The 15,781-nt window shown below is 47.0% G+C and overlaps 1 protein-coding gene across 1 annotated transcript in view; it reads right to left on the bottom strand.

Moving 5' to 3' along the window:
* Positions 1 to 15,781, bottom strand: part of RASGEF1B (RasGEF domain family member 1B) — a 629,898-nt gene that overhangs the window by 484,816 nt on the left and 129,301 nt on the right. The gene's annotated exons all lie outside the window — the stretch shown is intronic.

The raw sequence follows: 15,781 nt of genomic DNA, 5'->3' as shown, positions 1-15,781 counted from the left end.
TGAACTGGTACTAGCAGTGAGAACTCATTGGATTCAGCTGGTTACATTGATCAGAGCTTTTTTTAAACGGTTGTCAACGATTCAAAGTTGTTTATGTTTTTCTAAATCAGTCAGTGTTTGAATTGTGATGGTACAGAATACCGCTTCTTCTTAATATATAAACCCGAACCTTGATATATTTTGTGAATTTAAATACATTTTTTTAATACATTTGTTTCAAAACTCTTCGGTTCTCTTCTTTTAGTGTATATATAATATATTTTTTTTTAAAGGTAATCATTACAAATAAACAATAATAATAATAATAATAATAGAACATTGCCAGTATGTTTAGCAGGATTATTCTTGCCTGAAATCTCAGTTCCAGTGCTTTGTTATTTTCACTATTTCAACCACTGAAGCCTGGGAGATCCAAATAGATGAGTAGGTTTTTTTTCGTAATCAATAATGCCAGTAGTTTTTCTGATATTTTATGAAATATTCAAGCCATATTGACTCAGGAAACAAACTAAAAATGGCTGACATTACATTTGTATTTCAACAGTCATTGTATACCAGAGCAGCGACAGAAGTATGAGTTCTCCTGATATTGAAAAATGTGTTGTCTTGTGACACAGCTAGAGTAAAAGCTGGATGAGGATGAGCATCGCCCGCTCAGTCCCCACACAAGGAGGACAAAGATATGTGCCAAAACATTTAAGGAGAACCAATCACATAGCGTCTAAGACGTTTTACCTGCTTAGATTAATTGTGCTATTGTGAAACCTTTCTAAATGTAACAGCGTGTACAGAGCTTTTACAGCCTCACAGGTCTCTTCTTCACATGTACACCGCTTGGGCTTGAAGACAAATGGTTGTGGGTTTTATTTCTGCCTTGATCTTTTACAGACTTGAACCTACAGTATGTTTAATTTTTATCATTTCACTACATTGAAAACCTACAGACAGTGAGTCATGTACTTTAAAGATGTATAGATGTCAGAGCTATTTCAGCATTGCAGATGGGAATAACTGTTATGTTTTTATTAATTGGAGAAATTACATAGCTACATAGTAGATAAAGTTGAAAAAAGACATAACTCCATCAAGTTCAACCTATGTAAAATTTAGATGACAGTTCCTTTTGTCTATATTTGAAATGACAGTATATTAATCCAGAGGAAGCACACAAAAAAACCCAGTGAAATATCATCTAATATCTCATAAGGGGAAAAATAAATTCCTTCCTGACTCCAAATATTGGCATCAGATTATTCCCTGGATCAACATCCTTCCCATGTTTACTTATTTGGTATATCCCTGTATACCTTTCCTTTCTAAAAGATGTCCAACCTTTTTTTAAACATATCTATTGTATCTGCCATCACAGTCTCCATGGGTAATGAATTCCACATTTTAAGTGCCCTTACTTTAAATAACCATTTCCTTTGTTGCTGGTAAAATCTCCTGTCCTCCCATTTTAAGGGATGACCCTGTGTCGTTTGTACTGCCCTTGGGATGAATAGTTCTTTTGAAATCTCCTTGTATTGTCCTGAATATATTTGTATATAGTTATCATCAGTGGTTGACAAATCACCCAAAAATCTATTCGCCGAACAAAAAAATCTTCTCGCAACTTAGCCCCGCCCCCAGCCCCGCCACTAGTCCCGCCCCCAGGTCCGCTTTAACATTTTTTTTTAATAAATTCCTAGTAAGAACAACATTTGTTTTTGACATAAGTTTATTTATTTTATTACATTATACTACAATTAGTCCTTGTTAAGTGTGTGTGTGTGTGTGTGTGTGTGTGTGTGTGTGTGTGTGTGTGTGTGTGTGTGTGTGTGTGTGTGTGTGTGTGTGTGTGTGTGTGTGTGTGTGTGTGTGTGTGTGTGTGTGTGTGTGTGTGTGTGTGTGTGTGTGTGTAAATGTCGTATTTAGAAAAAAAAGCCAAATGTGAATGACTAGTTTCCTGAACCCCTCAACCAGTGTCTGGATGCCCCCACTTCATAATATCTAAAGCAGCAATCACACCTGGATCTTACCTGATCCGCAGTCCCTCAATGTCCAAGTACCCTCATTCCCGCAATGTTATATGTTGGAGGGGAGGTGTTCCCTACCTGTCTTCTGGTTTAGGGGGGATTCCGATGTCTCCCGTGTGAAGCTTGAGAGTCAGATCTGGAAGAATGCAGTATAAGTTATTTCGGGGTAGGTATAGGCCAGTTAAGATACATAGGGTAAATAAGATATCCAGATCCAGAGTGTGAGACACAGAGAGAGAGTGTGTGTGTGTGTGTGTCACAGTGAGAGTGTGCGTGTGAGACACAGAGAGAGTGTGTGTGTGTGTGTGTGTGTGTGTGTGTGTGTGTGTGTGTGTGTGTGTGTGTGTGTGTGTGTGTTAGTGTGTGTGTTAGTGTGTGTGTGTGTGTGTGTGTGTGTGTGTGTGTGTGTGTGTGTGTGTGTGTGTGTGTGTGTGTGTGTGTGTGTGTGTGTGTGTGTGTGTGTGTGTGTGTGTGTTTGTGTGTGTGAGAGACACACAGAGAGTGTGTGAGACAGGGTGACAGGGTGAGATAGAGGGTGACAGGGTGAGATAGAGGGTGACAGGGTGAGATAGAGGGTGACAGGGTGAGACAGAGGGTGACAGGGTTAGATAGAGGGTGACAGATGAGACAGAGGGTGACAGGGTGAGACAGAGGGTGACAGGGTGAGACAGAGGGTAGCAGGGTGAGATAGAGGGTGACAGGGTGAGACAGAGGGTGAGACAGAGGGTGAGACAGAGGGTGAGACAGAGGGTGACAGGGTTAGATAAAGAGTGACAGGGTTAGATAGAGGGTGACAGGGTGAGACAGAGGGTGACAGGGTGAGACAGAGGGTGACAGAGGGTGACAGTGTGTAACCGGGTGAAACAGGATGAGGCAGGGTGAGATAGAGTGTGACAGGGTGAGACAGAAGGTGACAGGGTGAGACAGAGCATGACGGGGTGAGACAGAGGGTGACAGGGTGAGACAGGGTGAGACAGAGGGTGACAGGGTGAGACAGAGGGTGACAGGGATAGACAGAGGGTGACAGTGATAGACAGAGGGTGACAGGGATAGACAGAGGGTGACAGGGTGAGACAGAGGGTGTCAGGGATAGACAGAGGGTGACAGGGATAGACAGAGGGTGACATGGATAGACAGAGGGTGTCAGGGTGAGGCAGAGGGTGACAGGGATAGACAGAGGGTGACAGGGATAGACAGAGGGTTACATGGATAGACAGAGGGTGACAGGGATAGACAGAGGGTGACAGGGTGAGACAGAGGGTGACAGGGTGAGACAGAGGGTGACAGGGATAGACAAAGGGTGACAGGGATAGACAAAGGGTGACAGGGATAGACAGAGGGTGACAGGGATAGACAGAGGGTGACAGTGTGAGACAGAGGGTGACAGGGAGACAGTGTGAGACAGAGGGTGAAAGGGATAGACAGAGGGTGACAGGGATAGGCAGAGGGTGACAGGGTGAGACAGGGGGTGACAGGGTGAGACAGAGGGTGACAGGGTGAGACAGAGGGTGACAGGGTGAGACAGTGGGTGACAGGGAGAGACAGAGGGTGACAGGGGTGACAGGGAGACAGAGGGTGACAGGGTGAGACAGAGGGTGACAGGGAGATAGGGGGAGACAGAGGGTGACAGAAAGTGACATAGAGGGTGACAGAAAGTGAGACAGGGAGACAGAGGGAGACTCTCCCAGACCCACACTCTCCCACAAACACACACACACACACACACACACTCTCTCTCTCTCTCTCTCCCACTTACACACACACACACACACACACACACACACACACACACACACACACACACACACACACACACACACACACACACACACACACACACACACACACACACACACACACACACACACACACACACACTCTTCCACTTACACACACACACACACTCTCCCACTTACACACACATACACACACAGACAGACAGACAGGCACCCCCTCCCTTCCCTCTGCGAGAGCAAGTGTCCGCCCTCTCAAATTCCTCTCGCACCCTCTTATCAGCGGTGCCGACAGGATATGAAATATAGCAGTGACCGGGCAGCTGCTCTTATGGCTGAAGCCGGCTCACTGGAGTGGTATGCTGCATCTCCCTCTCTCCCCTCCCCACCCCTTCCCTCTCTCCCCCCCCCTTCCCTCTCTTACCTGCTATCAGAGTGAGGAAATCCAGCCTGGGGAGCTCCCTCCGTCTGCCTCACCCACGATACACACGGAGGCAGCAGCACTTCCTCCAGCCACACAGCGCCGCTCCGCAGACACATCCAGCCAAAGTCACAATCTCCAGGCCTCTCTCCACCTCTGGTCCCGGCATTTGCTAGGAGATACTTAGTGCGGGAGAGGTGCCTATATACGCCTGCGTTGGTGTGTGGCGTAGTGTCACTGCAGTACCTCCAAGGGATGCCTGCGGCTTGCTTATTCTTCCGGCGTCCCGCGTTGCTAGGTGACCCGCTTGATCGTGTCCCGGCATCCTGAAATGAGCCGCAGCACAGCACAGCAGCGGCACTCGACAGGGGGGGTTAAATGCACTCGCCAGGGGGTTAAATGCACTCGCCCCGGGTGATGGGGGAGGGTGCATTTGTCGAACACTGGTTGTCATATCCCATTTTAGACTACACTTTTCTAAAGTAAACAAATCTAATTTTGCTAGCCTCTCCTCATAAATCAGATTATTCATCCCCTTTATTCATTAAGTGGCTCTTCTCTGCACTTTCACTAGTTCCATAATGTCTTTTGTATGGAGTGGTTCCCTAAATTGTACTCCATAATCAAGGTGTGGTCCTACTAATGCTTTATAAAGCGGCATACTTATGTTTACTTCCCTTCCATCCATTGCCTGTTTAATGCAAGATAAGATCTTGTTTGCCTTTGCAGCTACTGTATAACTTTGGGCACTATTGATAAGCCTGCTGTCTACAAGCACATCCATTGCCTGTTTAATGCAAGATAAGATCTTGTTTGCCTTTGCAGCTACTGTATGACTTTGGGCACTATTGATAAGCCTGCTGTCTACAAGCACTCCTAAATCCTTCTCCAACAAGGATTCTCCTAATTTATCCCCATTTAATTTGTAAGTCACCTGTTTAGTCTTGTTTCCCAAATGCACAACCTTAAATTTATCTGTATTAAACCTTATCTGTCATTTACGTGCCCAAATTTCCAGTCTATCCAATCCTTCTGGAGAGAAATTACATCCTGCTCGGATTCTACTACCTTACACAATTTAGTGTCATCAGCAAAGATGGAGACTTTTCTCTCAATGCCAACCTCAAGGTCATTAATAAACAAGTTAAAAAGCAGTGGTCCCAGTATCAACCCTTGATGTACTCCACTCTCAACTTTAGCCAACCCGAAAAAACCTCCATTTATACCAACTCTCTGTTGTCTATCCTTCAACCAGTTTTCAATTCCATGAAGCAAAATTATAAAAATGTCATCATAAGACGAAGTTTGTGTATTGGATGGATTTACTATAGAACTGCACAGTGGTAGCACTGTGACTCCAAGTTTGACCTTTTGGGGAGTGTTATAGCTGCTGCATGCTTTGTATTTTTTTTAATGATTATGACCCTATTATCTTCATACCTGATGAAGGATCCTGAGATGTTTGAAAGCTTGTAACATATCAACTACTTGTTGATCCAATGAAAGGTATCATATACCTACACCCTCTCCTTCCTTTGTTCTTTTATTACATGGAAGAAAAGACTGACATGGCTACTCATCTTTCTTTGCTGACTTTATGAAATTAGACTTTATATACAAGCATGAATCACTAAACAGCATAAGCTTTAGTACCCCACTCCAACCATGCCATACAAACCTCTTGTGCAGATTAAGGGGCTTTAGTGGGGAATGTGGGGCGAACGACCCGCTTCAGCGTAAATAGAATAAGGCCATAAGTGGTTTGCAAGACAAAAGCTCAAATAAGCAAATACATCAAACATTTTTCTGACACCTTAGGCCTTGATTATACCAGATGCTGGCGGGCGGCAGCGCAATCTACTGATATCACACGCGCTGCCGCCGAGCGGCATCTTGAACATACAGGGGAGACAGGAGAGAAGAGATGCGGAGGAGACAGGGAGGCGTGGCAGAGGCGTGACCATGAGCGGTTTGCCCTCATTGGCTTAACCGTTCACGTGACGAGGCCATCGCCTGCCCAAAACAAATTCCTCTGTCTCCTCTCCAGTCTGCCGCCCTGCAGCTCCAGGTGGTGTGCACGTCGCTCGAGGTATGTATACCTCAATTGGATAGCAGCATTGTTTTTGCGCACCGCAGCATCATGCCATGCGACTCCACCGGCGTTTTTTAGTATAATCACGGCCTTAGGTAGTATGGAAACTATATATGCCTACCATACCTCAAATGTGTATGTAAAAAGGACATATATTTCTGTGTGTAAAACTAGAGAGAATGAGCTAGAACACGTGTGTGTGTACAATATAAATATATGTATAGAATCATGGGCGTCCGCAGAATTTTTTTCAGGGGGGGGCATAATTTTAACGGCCAGTGCCGGGGGGAGACCAGGGGAGACATAGGGGGAGGTCCAGGGGTGGCTGTGGGGGGCCAGAGGAGGTCCAGTGGAGGCCGTGGGGGGGCAGAGGAGGTCCAGGAGAGGTCGTGGGGGTACCAGGGGAGGTCTTGGGGGGACCAGGGGAGGCCGTGGGAGGACCAGGGGAGGCCGTGGGGGGACCAGGGGAGGCTGTGGGGGGACCAGGGGAGGCCGTGGGAGGACCAGGGGAGGCCGTGGGGGGACCAGGGGAGGCCGTGGGTGGACCAGGGGAGGCCGTGGGGGGACCAGGGCAGGCCATGGGGGGACCAGGGGAGGCCATGGGGGGACCAGGGGAGACCAGTGAGGGGGCCAGAGGAGGCCAGGGGAGAGGCATGGGAGGACATGGGACATTGCTTACCTGCTCTATGCTGAACAGAAGAAATGGCGGCTTCACAGCCCAGAGCCTGGCTGCGAGCCAAAAAAAAAAAATCCTGGCAAAGCGCCAGCCAATCAGGTTGGGGGGGGTGAGGGGGCGTCCTGCAGGGGAATTGTAGGGATCGTCAGTGGGTACAATCTGGTTGCCTGGTTGTTGGTGACTGGAAGGCCGGATGTGTCAGCACTGCGAACGGGGATTTTTTTATTTTTTGAGACCTCATTTTTTTTTTTGACGGGCACGGCCAGGACTGCGAGTGATCCAGGGGGGGGGGGAAAGCGCCCCCCCTTGCCCCCTCCTGCGGACGCCCATGTATAGAATACAAAAAAGACTCAAGAAGTATCAAAAGTGAGCACTCAAAAAATACCCAAAATATAATACTTTAATGTCCTCAATTGTAATAAACTAAAACATAATAAAAACACAAAGCAGGACCCTGAAATAAACAAAGTGACTAAATATAACATATAGCCCATACAAAAAGTCTAAACCTATACACAAATATCAGGCTAATGCAAGAAGAGTGTAAGGTGAGATCCCAGGGAAACTAGTTCCCTAGATCAACAAGACCGGCCGGTCACAATGTGAACAGAAGGACCTAAGGGACACACTAATCAATACACTGATATCATACACATATAAACCACACACACTGCAAGATGGAAACCGTAAAGGTAGAACTGACCCACCGGGGTGGGAAGTGTGCAGAAATCTAGGAATAATGTGAAAAGATGGATTTATCCGTTGAGTAGATAACACAAAGAGATCCAAGTGTCACCAAAAAATCCTAACATGAAAATGAACAAATGTCCAAATGTATCCATGATAACATAAAGTCTAAGATAAACGGATAGCATATAAAGTCCATCAGATGTAGCATAGGGGATAAAGAAAAAATTATATAGTCACCCCCCCTTGAGATGAAGAGAGCAGTAGTATAACTCAGATCGCCAGACAGAAATATCTGCCAGATATCAGAATCCGTGTGGTGTGAGTCCCAAAGTCAGCAGAAGAATATGTGTCACAAAATTAAGTCTCAGGGTCACTGCAGCAGCGCCCACTCAGTGCTATCCGTTTATCTTAGACTTTATGTTATCATGTATACATTTGGACATTTGTTCATTTTCATGTTAGGATTTTTTGGTGACACTTAGATCACTTTGTGTTATCTACTCAACGGATAAATTCTTGATGTACCTCTATTTTCACCAACACACTTTGTGAAGTTTTCTACAATTGAGTGCTGTCTCTTGCTTTACCAGACCTTGGAACGGTAACGTATGTCTATATTATCCATATGAGGCAAGCACCTACAGCCTATCAGCACCTAAGGAGTGCCAACTGTTCTATTTGACTATATATATATATATATATATATATATATATATATATATATATATATATATATATATATATATATATATATATACACACACACAGGTACACGTATGAATGTATATATTTATATAGCCAGGTCCCCTTCCGGTTCCCCGTTGTTGTGCCTCTCCTCTCCTACCTCCGTTGCTGCAGGGGTCAGTGTGGGTGGTGATAGGTTCGCCAGAAGCTCCGGCAAAACTTACTGCAGGACGCTGCCATCTTGGGCCATGTTGCGCATGCGCGTGGAGCGCCAGGAGTCGTGGTGGATGAGTCAAGAGTTGCCCATGCGCACTGTACAGCGTGCACGCAGTGGCCCATAGAGAAAGGTTCCGCGGGGACTACAAGCCCCATAGTGCTTAGGGGCGGTAGGAACGTGTGACGCCAGGGAACCAATAGTGCAGCTAGTTTCCTGGAACAGGAGGTAGATCTTCGCACGCTGGAAGAGGAGGAGTTAGTCGGAGCTTGGATGCCAAGAGGGTAGGGTGTATGTGTGCAGGGGTCTGTGACTCCTGCACTAGGCCAGATTACCCCCAGTAGGCCCCAGCTAAGCCCCATCTCATCTCAGCTTGTGGTTACTACAGGGACAGGCCCATGAGCATAGGGATACTGCCTTTGGAGTATTAGTGAGTCAGGGACACAGTGCCATCTGCGTGATCCTGACAATGTGGTCTGAGACAAGACCACTGACGGAAGCAGAGACTGTCTTCAAGGTGGGATCATCCGTCTGGATACCATCCCACGCAGAGGAGAAAAGCGCAGTAGAGGACATCACTGGATCGCGGATCCTTTCTGATCCTTTTCGCGTGCCCGGGTGCTGGAGCGCCCGGCAGATACCATTACAACAAATGCACCAACTTTAACAGCTTCACTTAGTGGGCCGCGCGGTCACGCACTGTGGGTTGGGTGTGGGCATTGTGGGACACTGAGGGACTGGGATTCTCAGGACATGTGTGGGTTACACGGTTGTGGGATACAGCCCTGCGAGGTGCACGGGTAGTTGTACCTGTTGTTTGGTAGAGTATAAAGTATAGAGGATAAGGGTTATGTGTGCCAGTAAAGGCCTTTCTACTTTACGGCATGTGTATTTATTGTTGTGTCCTGTGAGGGGCTCCTCCCACTCCACTGGGATCCCTCTCAGGTGGAGGCACTGCACCAAAGTTATAAGTATATAGCCCCAGGCTCCCTGTGGCGGAGGCTTAGGCTTCTGCGAGCCAACAGGTTTAAGAGCAGCACCAGTAACCATCTTGTTTAAGGGGAAACATTGCAACATTTATTTATCTATATCTATATTTTTTAAAACATTGTATGTCCCTGTGTCTAGGGGCAATCACATTGGACCTTTGGCCCGTTAGTCTGCCTCAGGCCAATGAGATGGCTCCCTTGGCCCGCCCGCCCGCCCCCGCACACCTCTCATTGGCCAGTGTGGTCTAACAGACACACACACACACACACACACCCCCCTCTCCAACACAGGCTGTAGCATCCCCCCCCCCTACCTGCAGGACTCTGCCACCCCCTGCAACATGCCCCCCCCCCTGCAGCACCAGGCCCACCAGGCCCCCCCCCTGCAGCACCAGACCCCCACTACAGCACCAGGCCCCCCCCCCTGCAGCACCAGCCACCCCCCACCTGCAGCACCAGGCCCCTCCCTGCAGCAGCGGCTCTCCCCAGCCTCATGCAGCCGGCTCCTCACCACCCCCCCCCCCCCCCCCCATCCCTACCGGCATCCACCTTCCTCCTTCCACCCCTACCGGCATCTACTGGACCCGGCCTGATCATCCACAAGGTAAGTCTTTTTTTTAATATGTATTGGGATGCTTGGGGGAATTTGTATATGTATAGGGGGGCTTGGGGGGATTTTTATATGTATTGGGGGGCTTGGGGGAATTTTTATATGTATTGGGGGGCTTGGGGGAATTTGTATATGTATGGGGATTTAAAAAAAATCTATTTGATATATATACTGTGTGTATATATACTGTGTGTGTGTATATATACTGTGTGTTTGTGTATGTGTGTGTGTATATATATATATATATATATATATATATATATATATATATATATATATATATATATATATACACTATGTGTGTATATATACTGTGTGTGTGTGTGTGTGTGTGTGTGTGTGTGTGTGTGTGTGTGTGTGTGTGTGTGTGTGTGTGTGTGTGTGTGTGTGTGTGTGTATACTGTGTGTGTGTGTATATATACTGTGTGTGTGTGTGTATATATATACTGTGTGTGTATATATACTATGTGTGTATATATACTGTGTGTCTATATACTGTGTGCATACAGTATATGTGTATATATACTGTGTGCATGTGTGTATATATACTGTGTGCATATGTGTGTATATATACTGTGTGCATGTATACTGTGTGTATGTGTGTATATATACTGTGTGTATATATACTGTGTGTGTATGTGTGTGTATATATACTGTGTGTGTGTGTATATATACTGTGTGTGTGTGTGTGTGTGTATATATATACTATGTGTGTATATATACTGTGTGTGTGTGTATATATACTATGTGTGTATATATAATGTGTGTATATATACTGTGTGTATATGTGTGTGTATATATACTGTGTGTATATGTGTATATATACTGTGTGCATATTTGTGTATATATACTGTGTGCATGTGTGTGTATGTGTGTGTGTGTGTGTGTGTATATACTCTGTGTGTGTGTGTGTGTGTGTGTGTGTGTGTGTATATATACTGTGTGTATATGTGTGTATATATATACTGTGTGTATATATACTGTGTGTATATGTGTGTATATATACTGTGTGCATATGTGTGTATATATACTGTGTGCATATATACTGTGTGTATATATACTCATGGGCGTCCGCAGAAATTTTTTCGGGGGGGGGGCATAATTTATAACCACGGCTTTGGCTACAGATTGGTCCCGACTTGGGAGTGAGACGGCTTTCATTGGTAGGTAGTGCTACCAATGACAGTGCGCTGCACTTCCTCCTGCGTAGCAGCATAGGCTAGCCTACCACTAGCTGCCTGCCGCGGCGCCAGGGGCACCCACCCACCTCTGTCCCGGTCCACCCACCTCCGTCCCAGTCCACCCAGAGTCTGTTTTTGGCGTTCATAGCGCCGTAAACGTACTGTACGGCGCCATAAATGCCAAAAACAGCCCAGGAATGCGAGTGATCCAGGCAGAGCCACGAACAGAAATCATGGGGCCCAGGACAAATGAAAGGAGCAGACCCCCCCGAACCCATAGCGCCCCCCCCCCCCCCCAAACCCATAGCGCACCTACCACGAAAAAATATCTTTTAGAGCGCAACTTTTACTTAACTGTTTTCTTATTGTACTACAGAATAAAACATTACAATGCAACCTGTTTATTTTTATATTTTCAACAAAAGACATGTGTCTGCCTGCCTGGGTGGGTGAGTGGGTGAATGATAGTAGAATGACAGTAGAATGACAGTGGGTGAGTGGGTGAGTGGGTGAATGACAGTGGGTGGGTGAATGACAGTGGGTGGATGGGTGAATGACAGTGGGTGGGTGGGTGAATGACAGTGGGTGGGTGGGTGAATGACGGTGGGTGAATGACGGTGGGTGTGTGAATGACGGTGGGTGAATGACGGTGGGTGGGATAATGACGGTGGGTGGATGAATGATGGTGGGTGGGTGGATGAATGATGGTGGGTGGGTGGGTGGGTGGGTGTGTATATGACAGTGAGTGAGTGGGTGGATGGGTGAATGACAGTGGGTGAATGACGGTGGGTGGGTGGGTGGGTGGGTGAATGTTGAATGTGGGTGGGTGGGTGAATGACGGTGGGAGAGAGTGACTGGGTGACAGTGACCTTGACAGTGACTGGGTGGGTGGGAGACAGTGACTGGGTGGGTGGGAGACAGTGACTGGGTGGGTGGGAGACAGTGGGTGGGAGACAGTGACTGGGCGGGAGGGGGAGCGGGCCGCAGCGGAGCTGGTACTTCCCCCTCCATCCCACGTTGGGAGCGGGGGGGGGAGCGGGCCGCACGGAGATGGTACTTCCCCCTCCATCCCACGTTGGGAGCGGGAGGGGGAGCGGGCCACACGGAGCTGGTACTTCCCCCTCCGTCCCACTTTGGGAGCGGGGGGAAGCGGCCCTGCTTGCCCTGCGCATGCGCGCTGGGACCGCGGGGAATCAGCGCCATTTTTTTAAACTTTTTTTTTTTTAATTTATTTAATTAACTGTTGCTTGGCCGCGCAGGGGGCCCGGCCTGACCCACGGGGCCCGGGAAGCAGTACCCTTTGCCACCCTGTGCCCCCCCTGTTTGCGGCCCTGGATCCAGGGGGGGGCAAGTGCCCCCCCCTGCGACGCCCATGTATATACTGTGTGTATTTGTGAGCTCTGAAGTGGGGGGTTGGAGGAAATCACTAACCAAAGGTGACCCACCGCTGCTAAGCTCTGAGGGAGGGGGGGGGGATTACAACCCTCCTGCCCACCCAGGGAGCAGCCAGCTATCTGTCAAGGGAGGGGGGGGGATCCCGGCCGCCCCCCTCAGTGACCCGCCGCCGCCGAGCTATGAAGGCGGGGGAGGGTTGGAATTGGAGATGTGAAAGGGGGGGGAGAAATGGAGCTATGAAAGGGGGGGGAAATGGAGCTGTGAAAGGGGGGGGAAATCAGACATGTGAACGTGGGGGGGGGGGAACGCAGCTGTGAAGGGGGGGGAGCGGAAAGCGAGGGGGAGCGGGAAAATTATATCCCGGGCAACGCCGGGTATATCAGCTAGTATACTATATACGCTTTGTCATTGTAGAGTTTATAAATATAGTTATAACTCAATACCAGTACAATAAATCCTTTTTTCTGAAGAGTATAAAATCAACAACTTGTTGGTATGTGACTCACAGTGAAATTAATTGTTTTTCCTAAATCACTCAGAGATTTCACCTTTCTTATGAGGATTATATACTGTAGTATGAAAAAAACAAACAAAAAAAACACAGATGTTCTGCGTTTGGTATCAATAAACAACTTTAGACATGTAGACAGTTACATTGAACTGAATCTCACTTATTATACGCTAAAGCAGTAACATTCCGGGCATTATTGAAATCCGTGCTCTCTGATTGCCTGGAAATTGTGCAGCTTGCAATGTGTTTATTTCCAGTCAATCAGCTTTTCCTTTTCTCAGAGCAGCTCTGAGACAGGGCAGGGGTTTGGTCAGGAGGCAAGAACAGTTCTCAGACAGGGCAGGGGATTGGCCAGGAAACAGCAGCAGGCAGTGACTCCTCCCCCTCCCTCCGTGAACACAGCTTCATTTTGAGTTGAGGAGGGAGAGTGTTTGTGTAGCTGCAAAGTTAGTGTCTGTATCCAGTTTGTTTGTAGCTTCTGTCTATTTAGTGTGTGTGTGTGTGGCTGCAGTGTGTGTGTGTAGCTGCTGTGTGTGTGTGTGTGTGTGTGTGTGTGTGTGTGTGTGTGTGTGTGTGTGTGTGTGTGTGTGTGTGTGTGTGTAGCTGCTGTGTGTGTGTGTGTGTGTGTGTGTGTGTGTGTGTGTGTGTGTGTGTGTGTGTGTGTGTGTGTGTGTGTGTGTGTGTGGCTGCAGTGTGTGTAGCTGCAGTGTGTCTGTGTGTGTGTGTGTGTGTAGCTGCAGTGTGTAGTATGTGTAGCTGCAGTGTGTGTGTGTGTGTGTGTGTGTGTGTGTAGCTGCTGCTGTGTGTGTGTGTGTGTGTGTGTGTGTGTGTGTGTGTGTGTGTGTGTGTGTGTGTGTGTGTGTGTGTGTGTGTGTGTGTGTGTGTGTGTGTGTGTGTGTGTGTGTAGCTGCTGTGTGTGTGTGTGTGTGTGTGTGTGTGTGTGTTTGTAGCTGCAGTGTGTGTGTGTGTGTGTGTGTGTGTGTGTGTGTGTGTGTGTGTGTGTGTGTGTGTGTGTGTGTGTGTGTGTGTGTGTGTGTGTAGAGCTTCAGTGTGTGTGTGTGGCTGCAGAGGTGTGTGTGTGTGTGTGTGTGTGTGTGTGTGTGTGTGTGTGTGTGTGTGTGTGTGTGTGTGTGTGTGTGTGTGTGTGTGTGTGTGTGTGCACAGAGGGGGCGGCAGTGTGTGGATATAGATAGTTGAGGTGTATGCTTATATAGAGGCGCTTTAATGTATTTACCATTTTTTTTTAAATAAAAAAATCTACATAACTATACAATAGTGTCTATTATTTATGAAATAAGCCTACATTTAGCCTATAATAGTAATAATCCCCTCAGAACAGGGCATTACTGGCCAATAATGCCCTGACTGGGTTAAAGCCGAGAACCAGCCAGGGCATTATTGGCCAGTAATGCCCTGTTCTTCGGGGATTATTACTTAATTAATGCAAAGACTCATGGATCTTTTGTCCTACAGTGTCTGTTTAAGAAATAATAAACTCCAATATCTTACTAACAGTGCTCTGTAATGATCTCCCCAGGAATCCAGGGAATGCAGACAATTTCATTATTCCTCTATAGAGGCAGCATTTCCTTCAGGCAAAACGAGTCAAGATTAAAAGGGCAATGCTTCTCCACACTGCAGGCAACTTGGAAAGTTTCAACTAATAAGTGGGCCATCAACCATTGACAAATAATGATTGATAATAGCACTACAGGCTCAAATGCTGATGAATAAACAAATAGTTTATAAACAGTTCTCACGAAAACAGAATTTTAAGACGTTCTCTTTTTAAAAAGACATTTGATTAATGTATTAACTTTATAACACTATGCTACATATAAGGATTTTTCCTTTATTTTGCTTGCCCATAACAAATAACTGTTTTTAATTCCTACTTATTAGGAACAGGGTGGACGAGAGGGAGGGAAGCTGGTATAAATTACCTGGGCCAGGCTGTCCGGAAGGGGGCCAGAGTCTTGACTACGTATACATTTTCCACGCTCTCTGGCCTATCGGGCCTCGTGGGTGGGCACTGAGCTGTGGTGGCCGCCGCCTTGCTGCTGCCCTCCTTCTCCTTCTGCACCGCAGCGTCAAGTGACGTGGCAGACGTCACCAACGTGATGTCACACATTAGTCTTTTTCCAATTGTACTGTTATGAACTTTAACATTTAACTGAGGCCTGTAGAGTCTGAGATGTAACTCTTGGTTTTTTTTGCAATTTCTCTGAGCATTGCACGGTCTGACCTTGGGGTGAATTTTCTGGGACGTCCACTCCTGGGAAGTTTGGCAACTGTCTTGAATGTTTTACACTTTTGAATAATCTTTCTCACCGTAGAATGATGGATTTTAAATTGTTTGGAAATGGCCTTATAACCCTTCCCAGATTGATGGGCAGCAACAATTGCTTCTCTAAGATCATTACTGATGTCTTTCCTCCTTGGCATTGTGTTAACACACACCTGAATGCTCCAGACCAGCAAACTGCTAAAACTTCGGCTTTTATAGAGGTGGTCACACTTGCTGATGATCAATTAATCAAGGGCATTTGATTAGCAGCACCTGTTCG

This window comes from Ascaphus truei, chromosome 1 (genome assembly GCF_040206685.1).
Source record: "Ascaphus truei isolate aAscTru1 chromosome 1, aAscTru1.hap1, whole genome shotgun sequence".
NCBI classification, from domain to species: domain Eukaryota; kingdom Metazoa; phylum Chordata; class Amphibia; order Anura; family Ascaphidae; genus Ascaphus; species Ascaphus truei.
Note: the sequence above shows the minus strand (reverse complement) of the source record. Positions and strands in the feature narration are given on the sequence as shown.